Source organism: Alligator mississippiensis, chromosome 1 (genome assembly GCF_030867095.1).
Source record: "Alligator mississippiensis isolate rAllMis1 chromosome 1, rAllMis1, whole genome shotgun sequence".
NCBI lineage: Eukaryota > Metazoa > Chordata > Crocodylia > Alligatoridae > Alligator > Alligator mississippiensis.
In genome coordinates, this window is record NC_081824.1 from 323,775,342 (window position 1) to 323,794,397 (window position 19,056).

The 19,056-nt window shown below is 43.6% G+C and overlaps 1 pseudogene; it reads right to left on the reverse strand.

Moving 5' to 3' along the window:
• Positions 1-17,110: 17,110 nt before the first annotated feature.
• On the reverse strand, positions 17,111-17,235 carry LOC132247966 (U2 spliceosomal RNA; annotated as a pseudogene).
• Positions 17,236-19,056: the final 1,821 nt, after the last annotated feature.

The window sequence follows — 19,056 nt, forward strand, 5'->3', positions numbered from 1 at the left end:
ATAAAGGCATAGGTTTAACCTTTATCCCAAGGTAGCATTGCTGTTACTGCTATATAAATTATTTCAGAAAGTTTGGACTGATGGAAAAAATGTGGAACCGGTAATTTACTAACCACAGGAAATACCCATTATGTCTCTTTAACCTACACTGCCATCTGCTTAAAAACATGAGGAATCTCAGGAATGTTCATAGACTTCTCACTGCAGAAATCACTGAATACAGTTGGTATCTCTTCGCCGATGGCATTGAAATGTTTTTTGTTATATGACTGTTTCTTTTAGGAACAGAAAATCTATGACTACACATTTGAGTTGTGGCAACTGACACTCTAGGTAGAAAAAGATCAAAACAACTATATAACTTCTGTAAGTGTTTTAACATGTGAAGCCTCACTAGGAAACATTTTTTTTCAAGATTTGCCTTATAACTGGTATTTCTATGCTTCTCTATTGTTTGAAATGTTAGGCCACAGCAGGACTTTGAGAAACCAAAACCCTGCTACATTCCCAAAAGTTTTTCAAATACAAATAGTTTGTGTAAAAATACCATGAGAAGCATAACAACAACAGGCCTAACCCCAAATTTTTACTAAGGTTTGTATTCAGTCCTCAAACACTCAATGCCCACTTATGTCAATAACAGTTTTCCTTTATTAAGGACAGAAGAAACTAAAGGACTGACTGAAAACTGAATAAAGGCTTTAAAATATCAGTCTAAATGTAGTGAAAACAACAACATAATGACAACAACAATAAAAACAATAGTATTTTTCACTTTTACAACTGTATTATTTTCTTTGAGAAATTCAACACAAGTTTCTAATCCTAAGGCACTTATACATGAGTGCAGAGGATGCTCCAACACACTGGAATTCCAGTGTGTCAGAGCAGACTCGATTAATCAAGTTTGCTGGAGCATGGCAATTACCCATGTATCAGCGTCTGCATGCAACACTGGTCAGGCTGCAGCTGGAGAACTGCATCCAGTTCTGGGCGCCACACTTCAGGAGGGATGTGGACAGCCTTGAGAGGGTCCAAAGGAGGGTCACTCACATGATCCGGGGACAGCAGGGCAGGCCGTACGAGGAAAGGCTACGGGACCTGAACCTGTTCAGCCTCCACAAGAGAAGGCTGAGGGGGGACCTGGTGGCTGTCTATAAACTTACTAGGGGGGACCAGCGGGGTTTGGGAGAGACCTTGTTCCCCTGAGCACCTCCCGGAGTAACAAGGAATAACAGCCTTAAGTTGTTAGAGAGTAGGTTTATACTAGACATTAGAAGGCACTACTTCACAGTCAGGGTGGCTAGGGTCTGGAACCTGTGCGGGCCGGGAGCGGTCCGAGGCCCTCGAGGGTTTTTTCTCGCACGGCGGGCTGTGGCCAGCAGCCCGGACACGCCGGGTCGGGGAGGACAGGCAGCACGCTAGAATTAGGCACGGACGCTTAGTGGTTGATTTAAGATTATTTTACTTACACCGAAGATGGTCGCGGTGCAGGCAGGAAAATTTGCTTGAGTTGCGGTTACAAAACAAAACAAAAAACTCGAACCTGAAGAACATAAGGGTACGTCGCAATGGGGTTTCGACGACGGGAGATGAACAAAAACCTCGAGAGTACGTCGCAATGGGGGTTTCGGCGACGGGAAGAAAATAAACTGCAGGACTCGAACCCCGGGTAGAGCTCTGGATTCACTCACACGAAGTTTGCTAGGCTCCGTGGAACTTGCGCGCAGGGAAGGGTACGTCAAGGGATCAGGCAGTGACAGGGAGAGGCGAAAGGTTGATCAGACCCCTATAGCCTTCTTGATATACACGCTGGGTCCAATAGGCTCTGCAGCGCTTAGAGATCTTCATGAGACGTGAAGTTCTCCTCCTCCTGATAGTCGTGGAGTCCTCCAATTTGGGTGGAAACCACTCAAGCCTCTTATACGGCTAGCAAGCCAATCGCTAGCTGCCACGTAGGAATAATTTAGAACTGGCCAATAGTGGGGCACAAATCTGAATACAAATGGTGAGAACTCCTTGCAACAAGCATTTCTCTGTTGCAGCGAAGAAATGCACCCTACAAAGAAAGCTACGAGTGACGGGAAATAATTTAGCAGTGCCGAAGCGCACACAAACAAAAATCACACCTTTGGGTTGTGACAGAACCAACTTCCAAGGGAAGTAGTGCTGGCTTCTACCTTGGGGGGTCTTTAAGAGGAGGCTCGACATTTACCTGGTTGGGGTCATTTGAGCCCAGTTTTCTCCAAGGCAGGGGGTTGGACTAGAAGATCTACAAGGTCCCTTCTGACCCTACCTCTATGAATCTATGCTTCAAAATGGCGGTGGAGGCACTTGAACTAAAAGCTCATGAGCTTTAGTTCAAGCACCCCCACCACTATTTTGAAACATGGGGTCACTGATACATGAACTGTGGCAGCACTTTAATTAGAGAGGTTTTTGAAGCTGCTCTAATTAAAGCACCGTTCACCTCCCCTAAGCCCCTGAGCATGTGTAAAACTGCCCCTAGGGTTCAAATCATGCTGCCATAGCTCATACACAGAAGGAATCTTTCATACACAAATCTCCCTTTTCCTGTGTCCTGCTAGTAGAGGGAGGGTCATTTATTGCTTTAACAATATTTCTCCTTACTCCTCAGACCCTGCAGAATGAGATAGAGGGTGGGGCATTACTTTACCGAAACTCTTGACATTGCTATATTTTAGAAATAGATTCTTTCTTTAAGCCACTGCCTGCTATGAAGAACAGCATACAGCCCCATTACTCAGAGGGGAATTGTTCAGAAGCACAGTACCTGGAGACAACACAATGCCTCCTTGCTGTTCAAGGGAGAAAGCAATTTGTTGCTTTCAAAGGAATGTAGGGAGAAGTGGGCACACTGGAGGGGAAGGACAGAATCCAACTAGATCTGGACAGGTTACAGAGGTGGGTGGATGAGACTAGGATGGAATTCAACACAGACAAGTGCAAGGTGCTGCATCTAGGGAGAAGGAACCTGAAACATACCTGTAGACTGGGGAACACCCTTCTTGTCAACATAGGGGCAGAAAGGGATCTCGGAGCCATTGTTGACTCCAGGATGGACATGAGCCGCCAATGCAAGGAAGCAGTCAGTAAGGCTAACCGCATCTTGTCATGCATCTACAGATGCACCTCAAACAGGGCCAAGGAGGTGATCCTTCTCCTCTATGCAGCATTGGTCAGGCCGCAGTTGAAGTACTGCGTCCAGTTCTGGGTGCTGCACTTCAAGAGGGATGTGACTAACCTTGAGAGGGTCCAGAGGAGGTCCACTCGCATGGTCAGGGGGCAGCAGGCCAGGCCCTACAAAGATAGACTAAAGGGCGTGAATCTATTCAGCCTCCACAAGAGAAGACTGAGAGGGAATCTGGTGGCCATCTATAAACTCACCAGGGGGGACCAGCGGAAAATAGGTGAGGCTCTGTTCCACCAGGAACCACCTGGGATAACAAGAAATAATGGCCACAAATTGACTGAGAGCAGGTTCAGGCTTGATATCAGGAGGCATTACTTTATGGTTAGGGCTGCCAGGCTCTGGAATGGGCTCCCAAGGGAGGTGGTGCTCTCCCCTACCTCGGAGGTCTTCAAAGGAGGTTGGATAGATATCTGACTGGGGAATTATGATCCCAGAACTCATTCCTGCCCAGGGCAGGAGATCGGACTTGATGATCTATTCAGCTCCCTTCTGACCCTAGAAACTATGAATGCTTCTTCTCACCTCTTTGTGACTGGTTAGCTATGCTCATCAGCACAGGATAAGACACACATGGCACCACCTATTCCTTTCTCCCTTTTTACTGTCCCTTACTGATTTTCTCTGAGGGAGGATCAAGTTGAGGGTTGTTAGTAAGCAATCCTTCCTATAAGAACTTCTAATTCCATCTACCTAGAAACATATTGCCTAAGATTCAGGCACTTCTCTTGCTTTAAGGTTACAAATGCTTTGGGGCTTGTATTAATATTTCTCTAGTATTTTGTTTTAAAATGGTGATGAATAAATAATAAATAATTTAATTGGAGATGAATATTTTGTCAGGCCACCAGGCCATTCCATGACACTTTAGGTGCAAACTCTTAAAATCTAAGAGTCTTTTCCATTTTAGGAATATGTTTTGGCTGCACTTAATACCCTATGGAGCCATCTTTCCTGATTCATTTCTGATATGATATAAAAGAAAGGAAATAATAATATTAATGAGTCAGGAAGTAACATAAGACGAATCGCTGCCACGTGAAGCTAAAGAATTCCCAAACTATGCCAAATCCTTCAACTCCCTGTGATGTCAGAGCTCACCAAATAGGATAGCCCCTTGCAAGACTAAGCTCTTTATGTGCTGCTTCTAGAATTATTTTATAACTTCACACTCCCACAAGAACCATAGAGGAGTTCCTAAATTACAGCTCTGGTATCTGTCATTTTGTATCTGATCAGAACCATTTTAACATCCTTGGTTATTCATTTAAAATATTTTTAGGGAGGGAGAATGTGATAGACTAATAAGAGGAAAGGAGAATATGTGAGAAAGGTGAGGTTCACAGTAAATTAAAAATGAAAAGGGAATTTTGCTTTATTAAGTGAAAGATTTATAAGTGAAAGGGTTAAATAATGCAGCTCTGCAGATCCCCAGGCACATTCCATATTTCGACAGTCGTACTAAATATGATGTATTATACCAAATTATATGAAATAGCTCAATAATTTAGCTATTCTACTTGGGTTTCTTAAGCACTAACTGTTGGGCAGCTCATACTAGTGAATCAATCTGTTTAAATTTAAATGGTGCTATTAGAATAAAATGATGGTATATGATTTATATTTGTTTGCATGATATATTTTAAGTTATTTTAGAAGCCTAAGACAAAAAGGAAATAAAAGCATCCTCCATTCAAGTAATAAATAAGCGATCTAGAAAACATGCCACCAAAAAAACCCCAACAACAAAAAAATCCATCACTATAAATATGCAATTAGTGTCCATATGAAAAGAAAAACTTAATATAACTTTCAAAATGGTATGTCTTATTTTAATAATTATATGGATGTGTATAGCAATGACAGATGCCTTTCCATGTATTGACAAATATCAGTGAAGAAAAAATAGTTATATATATAACTGATGATCCATTTGTGATTATCCATGTGTAACTCATAAAAACATATGGAATTAAGGGTGGTTTAATGTTCTACTGATGCACTGGAAATGGAGAAACACTAAGCTTTCTCCATTTCTTAAACTGTCTGATAAAAATAGTAGAACAGATCAAGAAAATATAAAATGAATATCCAGTTATCTTTCTGGCCTTTATAACAACAGTATTAACAACACCTGTTTTTCCATGAAGTTTGTATCAAATTACAATGATATTCTAAGTCAGTTGAAGACCAGGCAGTTTCCAGCTGTTTAGCAGTCCATCATTTCATTAAAACATGCATTTCAAATTATTCATCATCACTGACACTGGTAGGAAGCACAAAGGTTAATTTGGCAAAGCACTTTCCAATGTAATTTCATTTTACATGCATTCACAATGTTTTAACCTTTGCACACCAAGTTTTTCCATTCTTGTTCTGAACAATAATTTTTGGAAGTTTGAGCAAAATAATTTTGATTCACTTGAAATTATGGTTAATAGAATAAATTATGGGATAATTATAAATAAATATAATATTAATAATATATCATGGCACTATATTGCAAGATATGCTATGTCTTGCCATATATAATATTATACATTTTTTAAAATGTAGATAATGGTTGAAATAAAGGAGTTCATTAACTGTTACCTGATAAATAATCTTTTAGCATTTCAGAAGTCTGAAATTTTCACATAAGGTTGTTCCTCCTTCTCTTTGCCATTGAGGCACTTCACATTTGCCATTCATCACCTGTGGCCTAAGTGACTCTTCTTCGGAAGAAGCAAAAACACTACAACTAGTAAAATGTATGTGTAACTTATGGAATAGCTCTGAGGAAATAAGAAATGATCTTGCCTTGAGCAAGGAGTGGACTAGATAGCTTTTTGAGGTCCCCTCCCTACTTTTTGTATGATTCCATTGTGTCTTGCTCTAGAAGTGGTCAGACCAGTGACAGTATTCACACAATAAGGTACTACTAAATGTGAGTAAGGGTGGTAGAGATTGTCTTTGGAAATAAAAAGAAATAGTGACATACATTTTTATATAGATTTTATCTCAGACCCCATTTTTTCCTTAGTTGAAGTGCAGGAGAAGATTTGAAATGAAAAACTGTAACAAGGTGCTGCTTAGTTTGAAGTAGGAAAGGGAGAAGGCTGGCTCTTAGGCTGGACTAGAGGAGGAAAAACCCACATGTGGTGGGTATTTTAAGTTTAAATCCATCAATGGAAACAGGAGCCCTGCTAAAATGGCTGGAGGGGCTGCAGCAGCAACAACATCAGCTGTTTCAGCAGCTCCAATTCCAGCAGCAACTGCAGCAATTCCAGAGGGAGCAGCACAACAGTAGGAGTTCCTGAAGTAGCATGTGGAGTCGAGATGGAGTCTCACCCAAGATGATGAGTCATCTGGTTCCCAGAGGAGAGAGGGTGTAGTAGTCACCAAGATGGAAACTGCAGGTGACCTGGAAGCCTTCCTCACAACTTTTGAGTGAGTGGTAGCGGCCTATCAGCGGCCACAGGAAGCATGGCCTGTGAAGATGGCCCTTTGGTAGAAGCTGCTTACCAGGCCCTGGGAGCAGATTTGGCCTGGGACATCTTTAAACATGCTATACTATACTGGCTGTGTCTCACAGAGGAGGCCTACTGCTACAAATTTCAACTGGGGATTTGGGACCCAAGTGCACGGCCTTGAGCCATGGCTCAGAAATTAAAGGACTTGGGCACCTGATGGCAAAACCCTGACTCATGGTCAGCTGCAGAAATAGTGGAACTGGTGACCCTAGAGCAGTTCTTCACCATCCTCCCAGTATGAGCATGGAGGTGGGTGTATTGCCACAAGGTGAACAGCCTGGAGGAAGTCACCTGGAAAGCAGAGGATTTCATGCGGGTGGAGTCAGACTGTCTGGATCCCTTAGAAAGCCAGCAGGCCCCAGGGTTAAAGAAGCCTGGACTGTGTGGAAAACAGGCAGGGTCTCTAAAGAGGACTCTTGTTTTACCTCCTTCTCCTCGAGGATCCCAGCCAGGGAGAGGGCCCGTGAGTGTCTCCTCCAGACAAGATAGATACCTGGGCCAACCTGCAGCCCATGAGGAGGAAGGTAGGTGACTCTGATGACTTGTTTCCAATGCAGGGAGAAGGGTCATTGATATAGAGACTGCCCTTAATGGATTGTGTGTATACCCATGCCTGTGTCTCAGAAGTGTGGTGACAGAGCCTGAACCAGAAGCGATATGTTAAAATAGGGGATGTCCATATTGTAGGGTTCATAGATTCAGGCTCTGACCAGGCCTTTATCCATGAACAATTTGTGAATCCAGCAGATATCCTGGTAAATGAGTATGTTTATGTGTCATGTATTCATGGAGATACCTGACCGTATGCCATAACACAGCTGAGCTTGACCACTGGGGACAGGAAGTTAAAATGAAAATGGTAGTGGCCAGCCAGGTAGCTTACCCAGCGGTGGTGCAGTGACACTAGGACTTGATAGCCGAATTGTAGCAATTGGCTCAAAGAGTTGATATCAGCCAGGCTGATAGAATTCCACTGAACCAGAGCTGGGGGCAATATTTCCCTTCCCAGAACCTGAACTCTTTGGGTTTCAACCCAGATCATGCTGAGGGTGGTGGTGGGCCAGGATGGAGGTTCTCTCAGTTGTTTTGGTGCCAAAGCCTGATCATACTGTCTAGTTTGGCATTTATTTCTGTAAAGTTGATGCAGTTTCAAAGTGTGATGCATATCTTATTCTTGGAATAGATGAAATGGTGGAAGGAATAGGTAGGGACCTACCTTTAATCTTGCTCTTTTTGCTGCGACCCCCCCCCCCCCAACTACTGAGTGGCCAAAAGGCAAAAACTACAGCATGAATTGCCTCTTGGCCACTCAGCAGTAAGGGGAGGCATGCAGCAAAAAGAACTAAATGAAAGGCACCAGTGCAGCGTGAAGTTCCACCATGATTTAGGTAGATCCCTAGAAATAGGCAATGCAAAGCATATAATCACCCTGGATTTAAACAAAGGGTATTGGCAAATACCTCTGGACCGGGAAATCCCAGCCTTTGCAACACCCTGGGGACTCTGCCACTTCTGAATTCTACCTTTTTGTCTCCACACGGCTCCTGGAAAATTCCAGCATCTAATGGACAAAATACTCTGCCTATACCAGGCATATGTAGCCACCTACCTGGACAATATTGATATTTGCCAATTTATGGGTGGAACACCTCCAGCAGTTGTGAAAAAAATGCTGCAGTCAACACCAGCAGCTGGCCTCAAGGCCAACACTTCTAAATGTCCTCTGAGATGCACAGAGACTAGATGTCTAGGAATATATACTGGGAAATGGCAAGATAAGGCCTCTAGTGGATAAAGTAAAGGCCTTGATGTAATCATCAGTGCCAGCAACCAAACAGCAGGTGAGGTCATTTTTAGGGTTAGTGAGCTAATATCAGCAACTAATTTCATAATTTGATGCCATCCTGACCCCACTAACTGGCCTGCTGCAGAAAGGATCACTTCAAAGGATCCAGCAGTCACCCAAACGTGAGGCAGCATTTGGGACAGTAAAATGGCTATAATGCAGTGCACCAGTCCTGCACAACTCAAACTTAACAAAAGAGTTCATATTACAGATGGATGCCTGGAAGCGAGGCTTGGGGATTGTTTTCTCCCAGGTGTTTGAAGATGGAGAACTCCCAGGAAGCTCCTCCCTCAGGAACAGAAATATGCTGTTGAGAAGGAGTGTCTAGCAATTAAGCAGGCAGTTGAGACCCTCCCTTATTACTTCACAGGGGCCCATTTTCTTTCGTCACTGACTATGCCCCTTTAGCATGGCTTAATGTTATGCAGGAGGCCAACACCTGTTGGATGATGAGATGGTACCTGTCCCTGCAGCCTTTTGATCTTTCAGTTCACCACCACCCTGGGACTGCACAGGCAAATGCAGACTTCTTCTCCTGGGCAGAGGGAGGGTTAAAATTGGAAGAGTGTATCCCAGGCTCCACTCTTGGGAGGGGGGATGTGTATAAAGTACATGACTCAGAGGCAGGAGTGCAACTGCAGGGGCTTAGAGGATAATCCCTTGCCTACCTAGGAGCACTGGACTGAGGAGGATAATTGGCTGACCCTGAAGGAAGTTAAAAGCTCCCAGAGAGATGATGCTGTGGAGGAGGGAAGCTGAGAAGAAAGGCAACAGTGAAGCCCTTGCCCTGGACAGGAGACATTGAGGGGATTTTATTGGTATTTATTTATTCTGTTTAGTTTGAGGTAGGAAAGGGGAAAGGCTGGCTCCTGGGGCAGGTTAGAGGAGGAACAATGTGCTACAAGAACTAATTCATCTTTTGATCTTCCATTTTGCCTCACACTGAAATGGATGGATAGCCGGGGATTTAAGCCAGGAATAAAATCTCACAAAACTCTTACCTCAATTGCTAAAATATGTATGGCAAGTCAGTAGCTAAATAAAACTCTGAATCCTTCCAACACTGTCAGGAATCATGGTGGACATGTTAGGCAGAGGTTTAACTGGGTACTTGAGTACCCTGGTGGCAGCCACACACACAGTAGCATCCATGGCTGTGCTGCAAGTGGAATGGCAGTGACCAGGCCAGCATCACAGATGTTGATGGTTTTTCACTCACCCGTCTCCAGTATCAGTACCTGGGGCTTATGCCCTGGTCACCCCCTCTCCCTTCCTTATGCTACTGACATTAAATATTATAATATTTAGGGAGAAGAATACTATACATTAAAAAGCCAAGGATTTTTGAGGGTGATGTTTTTTATTGGTCCAACTGTATGGTTGGGATAGACCTATACAATTTTTCAAATGCAGAATTATACATAACAGTATTTTCAAGGAGATGTGAAAAATCATAGGACCACACCACTAAAGGCAGCATCTGTTGATGACTGAAAGTCAGTTCTATTTATGTTGAAGTGGCTGCTTTTCAAGTCTCTTCTAATGAAATGTTAGTCTTCTTCACTTACAAAGTACCCAAGTAATTTACTTGGTTAAAAAAATCAAACAAACACATCATCATGTCCAGATGTGACTGAAAGGCCTATACCAGCAATAACTTACCACTAACCTGAACCACACAGGTTTGACTTACCTAGGGACACCGCTGGGAATGTGGCATCCAACAGGTACCTCTTCTTGTCCTAATACAGTGGCTCCAAGGAAAAAACAGGTGAATATCTTTATTTACTTCTAAAAACCTAGGGCATGTCATACAGTACATAGCAGTATCATATAGAGGTATATAAGCTAGCTCTGAATGAGCTAGTTTGGGTACCAGAGTCGGTACAACCATGTTAGCATGGTATAACAGGGAGCCTTCCTGGGTCTGGTCAGCAGTTGGCCTGCTCACCTATTTCTGGGCTAACTGCCTGCCTCTCTTTCCTGCCATGCCTTGTTGTTTAATAATTGGTGGCTGTATTAGGTGGGAGGCTGCCCTTTGGCGGCCCTGTTCCCATGGGCCTATGTATGTAGCTCCAACCATCCCTGCACTGCATCCCAAGACTCACACACACACACACACACACACACACACAATGTTCCCTCACACCACAACTGGTGCTCCTGGGTCTCACAGGGACTTTCATTCTGACCCTGGGGCAGCAGGTCATTGTGCTCTACCTTGTTGTTATTTTTGACCAACACTTGGCATCTTCTCAGCGGAGGATTTACTGGGGTCAGGACTCTCCCCTAGCTTCTTGGCTGAGCCCCCCTATTTAGCCTTAGGCCCAACTGCAGCCTCAGGCACCAAAAAACATACCTTGGCCTACTTCTCTGACATGGGGTTCCTACTATGCCTACTCTAGGGCCTCTGTACCACACCCTACCCTGGGGTCTTCTCATTCTCACAATCAGCTACTCACAGGGCTGGCCTTCACACTGCCCTTCAGGCTTACTCCGAGTTTGGCCCTACTCAACATGCCCCTGGGACTGCCCTTCAGGCCTACTCCCCTTCAACCCTATTCTGTGTGGGGCCACCTATATCTCTCTCAGGGCCTTCACAACTGCCCTCTCTCTCCAGGGCCACACAACTATCCCTCACCAGGCACCTCTGAGGTCTTCCTCCTTTGCAGGCTCAGGTGGCTGCAGCCGTGCCTGGCCCCCACTCCTCTCCTGGGGTCTTTCATTCCCTAGGCATCAGGTGGCTATAGCTGTGCCTGGCCCTCATACCACCTGAATTGTAGAGGCTAGGGGATAAGGCGCCCCGACCTGCCTTTCATCAAAGTGGTAACAGGCCTGGCATTTCCTGGAAGCTTCCACACCACCAGGAGCACCCCCAGGCCACCCATCCCTGGCAAGGTGCAGTTTTAGGTCATGCCCAGGACCAAGAGCCTCCTGCTTTTACCTTCAGATGTTCCTGCTGCAGCTCAGCCAGGTGATGTTTCTGCCTGGGCAGGCAGCAGCAAACTTCAGCCTTTATATCCCTTGTTCTCAGAATGGCTGCCACCATCTGGCACCTGGTAGCTGCCTGACTCTGGCCTTAAAGTGGCAGGCACCCAAAGGTGCACTGCCACACATGGTACTCTATCATGGACTAATATGCCCTGCTTCTCAGTCAGACAAATTAATCCAAAGTCTACCATCCTAATGCAGTCATACTTCTTCAAGGATCCAACTTAATTCATTCAGAACAAGTTCAGCTATCTCTTATTCCATTACATGGCTTTATAGACTGAGTTACAAACAAGCCCATAGTAAATACCAGGAAAATGTTACGAAGTTGCCTTTCCACAGAATGTTTTTGTCAAAAATTCAAGTGAGCAGAAATATCATCAATTACAATTTCTATAAAGTATGTCAGATTTAAACTGAGATTAAGTGTGGCCATTCACATTAAGAATGATGATGTGAGCTAAATCATATCCTTGTGACTGTTATGTACAAACCTATGTTCAACAAACTTATTACACATATTCATGCTCCTGTCCATCTCTTTTGTTTAATTTATCTTCACTAATCATGGCCATGAAAGACAAGTCTTTGTAGAAAAACCAGCCAACCATATCTTTGAATGCTAATAACAGAATTGGGATCCCAGGTAACAATTGTTCAATTTTAGCAATTCTAATTTATTAGCTTCTGAAGGAATGAGTTACAGGAAACTACAAGAAAAAAACTACACAACAAGATTTGTCTAATGTATATCTGATTGAGTTCTAACAAAGTGTTCTGTTATATCAAGCTATTAAGATGATTTATCTAGTGAATACTGGATTCCAAAACATATTGTACACGAAATTTCTGTCACAGTCCTTGATTTAATTTTCAGAGACTATTTTACTCCAGATGTTGTATATTGATCTAATGAGGAAAATATCTTACTTTATTCTGTAGATTAGAGACTTCAGCAGACAAAGAAAATTTCATAATAACAGTGACTAATGCTGAATATTCTACAGTTAGTTTACTAATGTCATCCCTTAATTCTAAATATGCCAGTGCTCTGATAATGATATTTTTGCAAACCATGGACTTTGATATTTTAATCAAACAAGCACCCTTCTTGACTTGCAACAAAATATTTTTTTACCTCATTTAATACTCACCAAACTAAATTAAAATAGCATTCTAAAATAGTCTTTACAATATGGCATCATATCAAGTAAATGGATTACAAGATTTTCCTTAAACTGCTCTTTTAATTTTTTGTGCCTGGTGAAGAATATGACAAAAACAACAGTAGTGAAAAACATGAATGATTTAGCTAATTGGTCATGTCCTGGTTCTATATCATCTGCATTATGAATGCCCTAGTAAATACAAAATCAGGGAGGGACTTCATTTTGGAGAGTGTCATAAATGCTAAGTGATGTACTGATGCTGCCTTATGATGTTTGTGCTATTTCATTGTTACAGTACAATATAATATGCAGGCACAATAATTCCAATGCAAACTAAGGGAATAATTTTGTGATTATTTTTGGGTTTTACATGACCTCCTTCCATATAACATTTCCCTTATTACTTTCTCATTTCATTTTCCAACTTTAATCAATAACAAGAAGAAATATGGATGTATATATGCCCATGTGTTTTCACTCTTCCTCTCTTTGCTTTTGGCTGCTAGGTATGAGTACTTTTTTTCTCCATCTCACACTTTCTCCATTTTTTTCTGAAAAAAATAGAGAGGTAAAAGGGTCTCTGTTCCAGGGATAGCGAAAAGCGGGACTGGGAAGCCCCACCCACAGGGCTTGGCACAGTAAGAAACACCAAAATAAAGAAAGAAAGGGAAAACATTCACTTACCCACATGAGGAGCAATGCCAAAACGCCGAAGGGAAAAGCCTGCATAATTTACAAGCCACGCCTTTGTGCAATTAAAGCTGGCAGATGACATCACAAGGACACACCAGCTGGCAAGGATAAAAGCAGCCACCGGCAGTAGGGAGGGGAGAGTGAGTGAGGAGGTGGAGGCTCTCCGTGCCGGCAACGGACAAAGCCAGCGCGACCAAGGATCGCTCAGTCAGCGAGTGGCAGCAGAGGCTGCAAAGGATCTCTTCACCTGGGGTGCCAAAATTGAGCCCCAAAAAGGGAAGAGCATCTGGGGGACTCACCCCTAATACTGCCGGGGAAGCACGGTGGTGGAGTCGCCGAACAATGGCACGATGGGTGCAGTGACCCAGAGGGAGAGGCTGAAGCCGGCCTCGAGGGAACAGGAGTTTCCCTGCATGGTCGCTCCCAGGTACCAGGTCGGGGAGCTGGGCTGGGGCCAGAAATGGAAGGGGGGCCCCAAGGGACTAGCGTTGAAGGAGCATTGACAAGCATGGGCAGGAGGGCTGGGAGAGCCACCCAGTAGGATGCTGGACTGGAAGGACATTTGGGCTTTCTCCTATCTTTTCTTTTCTTTATTTTCTTTACCCCTGCCTGATGGGGGCACCCCCACTGGCTCCAGGGATAGAGCTGACTGGCTCAAGGGGGTTCCAGACCTAGGGTCTGAGGTGACTGACCATCCTTTCCCCAAGGAGCATAGGGAATGCCGCCTAAGGCAATAAGAAGCGACGATACCACAGAGCACTTACTAGGAACATCCACACTGAAGGGGAGGCCGTTTTAAGACCAGATGACCTGCCAGAGGCTGGTGTAAGGTTGGTGTGTAGGGGAGGTGGAGCTCCACGAACATCCAACAAGCAGAATGGTCACCCCTGGGGGGAACTTTGAGGCTGAACCCCACACTAACTTAACATTCAAAGATGTGGCAGGCGAGTTTGGGGAAGGCCAGAGGCACAACTGAAGCCCATCTTGGGGAACCCACAAAGCCAGAGAACGTACATCCTCTACTGTCCATGCCAAGGTGACGTGCAAGCGGGCATTCAAAGCCAGGCAGGCTCAGTCTCAATACCTTTGTTCCAGTCGCTCACTACTAACACCACTACGATATGCATGCCAGACAGAGTTATGACTGTTCCTGTGATAAGAACTCTCATTAAACATCAAAACTGGATGAAAGACCCCAGAAAATCCTTTGGGACCTTAGAACCACAGGTAACATATCATTTGTATAGATGTTCATAATTAGTTTTCTCCGTGCATAAAGGTGACCTGAAAGGTATCCTCTAAATTATTATTAATTTTAAAGCTATTACTGAATTCATAAACTTTAGAACATCATATTCATTTATGACAGTAATGCATCTTGTGGGTAAAACAAGGGACTGGATGCCAAAGAGTCATTTAACCACCCTGGCTCTTACTTTCCTCTTTTTAAAAACACATTATTAATAAAGGCCTTTGAGATTCAACTATTGAATGTGCAATTTATTTATAAAATGTCCAATTTTAGCATGTTATATACTTTTCAAATAAAGGATTCTTCTGGATTCAGTCCTGAATGCACAAAGTAGCATGAGGTACTACAAAATGGTATATATTGGGGACATGTACATGAGATGCCTACTATGGAGTTGCCTAATTAGCTCTGCAGTAAAGCACCTCTGTCTACATGTGCACAGCAATTAGGCCAGAATAAACTAATTAACTCCATCATAGGTTAGTAATGAGTGATACAAGTACTAATTTATGAGAGAGTTATTTACACTGCCACAACTCACATATAGATGGTGACCAGGGCTGGCTAGGACATGAGCATGCTACAGTGCAGGAGCTGCCTGCTAGCTTGCCCCACACTGTAGCACTCTTGTGCCCTAACCAGCCTCTCTACAGCATGCTGAGCCAGTGTGGAGCTGCTCTGTGCTGGTAGGCTGGCAGCCAAGGTTGCACTGCCCCAGCTCAATATGTTGTAGTCCCAGATACACATGTAAATGCTGCACCTGGGAGCAATACACTTCAGTGAGAACTGCACCTGAGTTTATTGTGTTAGACTAATATCATGTGTAGAGGCATCCATAGATAGCTAGGCTAGTAGAAAAAAGTATAATATTATATTATTTGAGAAGTTGTATACATCCATGTAATTAAATAACATATCATGATAATAGCAATTAAAAGATAACACATGCATTTCCTGACTTTTGACCGGTTATCTATAAAATCTTTATATTTTCTTAACTTATTCCTATTATAGAATTTTTATGACAATGATGTTCAAAGGACTAAAATATTAGTGATTTGTTTTTTACATCTGGTGATATTTGCCAGCAGCAACAATACTGAATAACAGATTAAAGAGAGACAATAGAAGGGAAATCCATTACAGAAAATATTTGTGTGCTAATCTCATTCCTCTTTGGGAAATAATTAAGCAACAAAACATGCATCAAAAACATTGTAGAAGTTACAGAGTACCTGTCTTATTGTTACAGCATCAACAGAAATGTGACTGACAAATATTAGATGAGCAGTAGGCTGTGCAAAGCTTCAGTCACTGATTTGATTTGAAGGAGATTCAGCCTAATTCAGTGGCTGAATCTCCAAATCCAAATCGAATCAGGAGACCCTTTAATCTCTCTGAACCGAATCAGAAAGCTCTGAATCATTCAGAAAGATTCAATGATTTGGACATAGACACAGCTTTAAATGTTTTTTCTACATACCTCAAGGTATCAAGCAGCTCATCAGCTCATGAGTGCTGAGATGATGGGGCAGACGGAGTGTCCCACAGGTGTGCGGGGGGGGGGGAGGGGAGTCCTCAATGTGCTCAGCAGCAGGCCCAGAAGTGAACCAGAAGCACTTCCAGTCCAATTCTGGGTCTGCTGGGGAGCACACTGGGGGGCCTCACCCTGTGCCCACCTGGCTCAGCAACTGGTGCCTCCTGGGTCTGTGGGGGGCAACCAGGGTCTCCTTGTGGCTGATTGCCAAGCCAAGGAGGTGCAGGGGGTCCCCCAGTGCACTCCTCGGTGGACCTGCAAGTACTTCCAGTCCACTTCTGGGTTCACTGCCAAGCATGCAGGGGGGACCCCCCCACACTCCTGTGGGATGCTCCATCCACTGCACCATTGCAGCACTCCTTACCCACACCTGGTACCTCAAGGTATGTATAAAAAACATTTAAAGCTGTGTTTATGGCTGAATTGCTGATTCTCTGAATCAGCATCGAATCTTCAGATTCGAATTTGGCCGAATTGAATTGGGGCAGTGATCCAAATCAACGAATCAAATCACTGTCCCCAATTCTGGCTGAATCCAAATCCAAATTGAATATTGCCCATTTCACACACCCCTAATTAGCAGCCACTAGAGTTGAAATACTGCATCTACTTATATACAAGATAAAGTCCCTCCCCCATCAGTATGGTGGGGGGGGGGGGAATTCTCCTCGTCTTACATTTGCCTACAAGGAAACCACATTAAATACACTGTGTATCAATAAACTGCTGCCAAAAGTAGCATGTGCTCAGTACTAAAAACCAACCAGGAAGTTGATTAAATGGAACACTGAGCATGCCTATAAAACGCATGGCCTATATTGGGCAAACATGCAGATGGGAACCTTTTTGTGTGTTTTATTTTGGCCATTAAAAAAATTGGGCAAGTGTTCCCTCCATAGGGAACTGGCACCAGGCCTGGAGGTACTGCAATACCAAGCCAGCACTGGGAGGGTCAGAGTCAGCCCTGACACCCTCCTCTTGGTGCCAAAAATGCTTGATCTTAGCCAAAAGGCCAAGATGCTGCTAGGAACCTACCACAAAGATAGGTTAATGCAACCTATATAAACATGATATATGGTAATGACCATTAAACACAGTCTCTCAGCACTGACTTTTTTAAAGGTCATGGCAAGCCACTACTTTGAATACATTTCAACTTTCTCTTCACACCCACAGCTGAGCCGCACCTTTTTTTCCAATTTCCAATGATCCCTGTTTCTTCATCAGACTTAAATACCTAGCAAATATCCCCAAATGGGGCCCCAAAAAGTTCACCCAGAATCCCTATCACCTCCTCTTTCAGCCTGTCACATATGGTTAATGTGGCCCCACCGTCCATGAGGTGAAGCTGGACCAGGTTGCCCTGTGCATATACATTTTTGGAGCACCACAGGACTCATGACAAGTATGCCAGGTTCCAGGCATTCATTGGGGGAAAGGGATAATTAGTACATGGATCCTTTGTGGTGGGTATCTGGAGTATATACATATACCGAGCAATGCTGAACTGTGGGGTCACCATGGCTTGAAATACTGTTGACTGTGGTAGGACCTAGCTAAAGTAACCTTTATGGTAAATTACAAGTCTTTTGGTGTTGGATTAATTTCATGCATAGTGGGTGTGTCTAGACAAGACGCTTACTGTTCAATAGCTCATTACTACTGCGCTGTAGCATCACCAGACATGAACCATGATGTGACACTGCTGGGCAGTAGTAATGAGCTACTGCACAATAGTAATGAGCTGCTGTACAGTAAGCCTCACTAGTCAACCATGCCGGGATGCTACTGCACAGTAATGCTGGTTACTGTGCAGTCATTTAGTACTTGGTTATGCAAGTATTATATGACTGAGCAGTAACAACTGCAGAATGGGCATCTTGTGTAGACGTGCCCAGTTTGTACTATATATAAGTAAGTGCCAAAGTGCTACATAAAAGCATTTTATGGAGTACCTGTACTAATACTTGCAGCAGTTTCAAAAAAGGTAACATGCATCAGTTCTGGATGAATTATGTCTATGGCTACTATATGCAAATTACTACAGCTGTTTCATTTCAAGATCATTATTTTCAAATTTGCTCCTCACTTTCATGCACTCAGGGAGAGCATAGTCTGAGAATAAGGAGAAGGGCTGCAAGAGAAAGAAGTTGGTGGGAGGCAGAGGACAAAGGTTTTACCTGACCCCACAGATTTATTTTCCTTGCTGTAGCAATGAGAGGGGTACATATCCAAGGGGAACTTGCAATAATTACATTCTATACCTGGAAATTTATAACAAATTTATACATTTTCCAGATATAGAAGCTAATTATGTGTGTGGGGAGGGGGGTCATCTCATAAACAGAATAATCTTGTATTCAAGTAAATACAGTAATAAGAGCTTATGAAAAGTTACCAATTAAAAAGTTTCTGTTCCCTTTCAGTAGAACTAGTGGGCAAGTAGTACTAAAACAAAGTAAGGTATTACATCTGTCAGTGTATAACCAGAACTTGAGTGGCTGGAGCAGCTGTTGGCAACTTTTTCAGGTTGCACACTAAAATAACCCAGCTCAGATCCAGGAAAGGAGGGTGCTAGGACCCAGCTGCCGCCAGTACTGCTGCTTTTCTCCACAGTAGCATAGGAATAGCACCAGCAGCTGCTGCTTCTTCCCACAGTGGTGCTGGAAAATCAACTGCTACTGAAGTTCCTACTGAATGCCATTGAAGCCCCATGTCCATGGGCCAGATCCAGCCCATGAGTCATAGGTTGTTAACCCTGCACTAGAAAGTCATGAACCAGGGAGTCAAGAGTGGGCAAGGTCATGAAGCAAGGGGCAAAGCTACAGTCAACATCAGCCAGGGA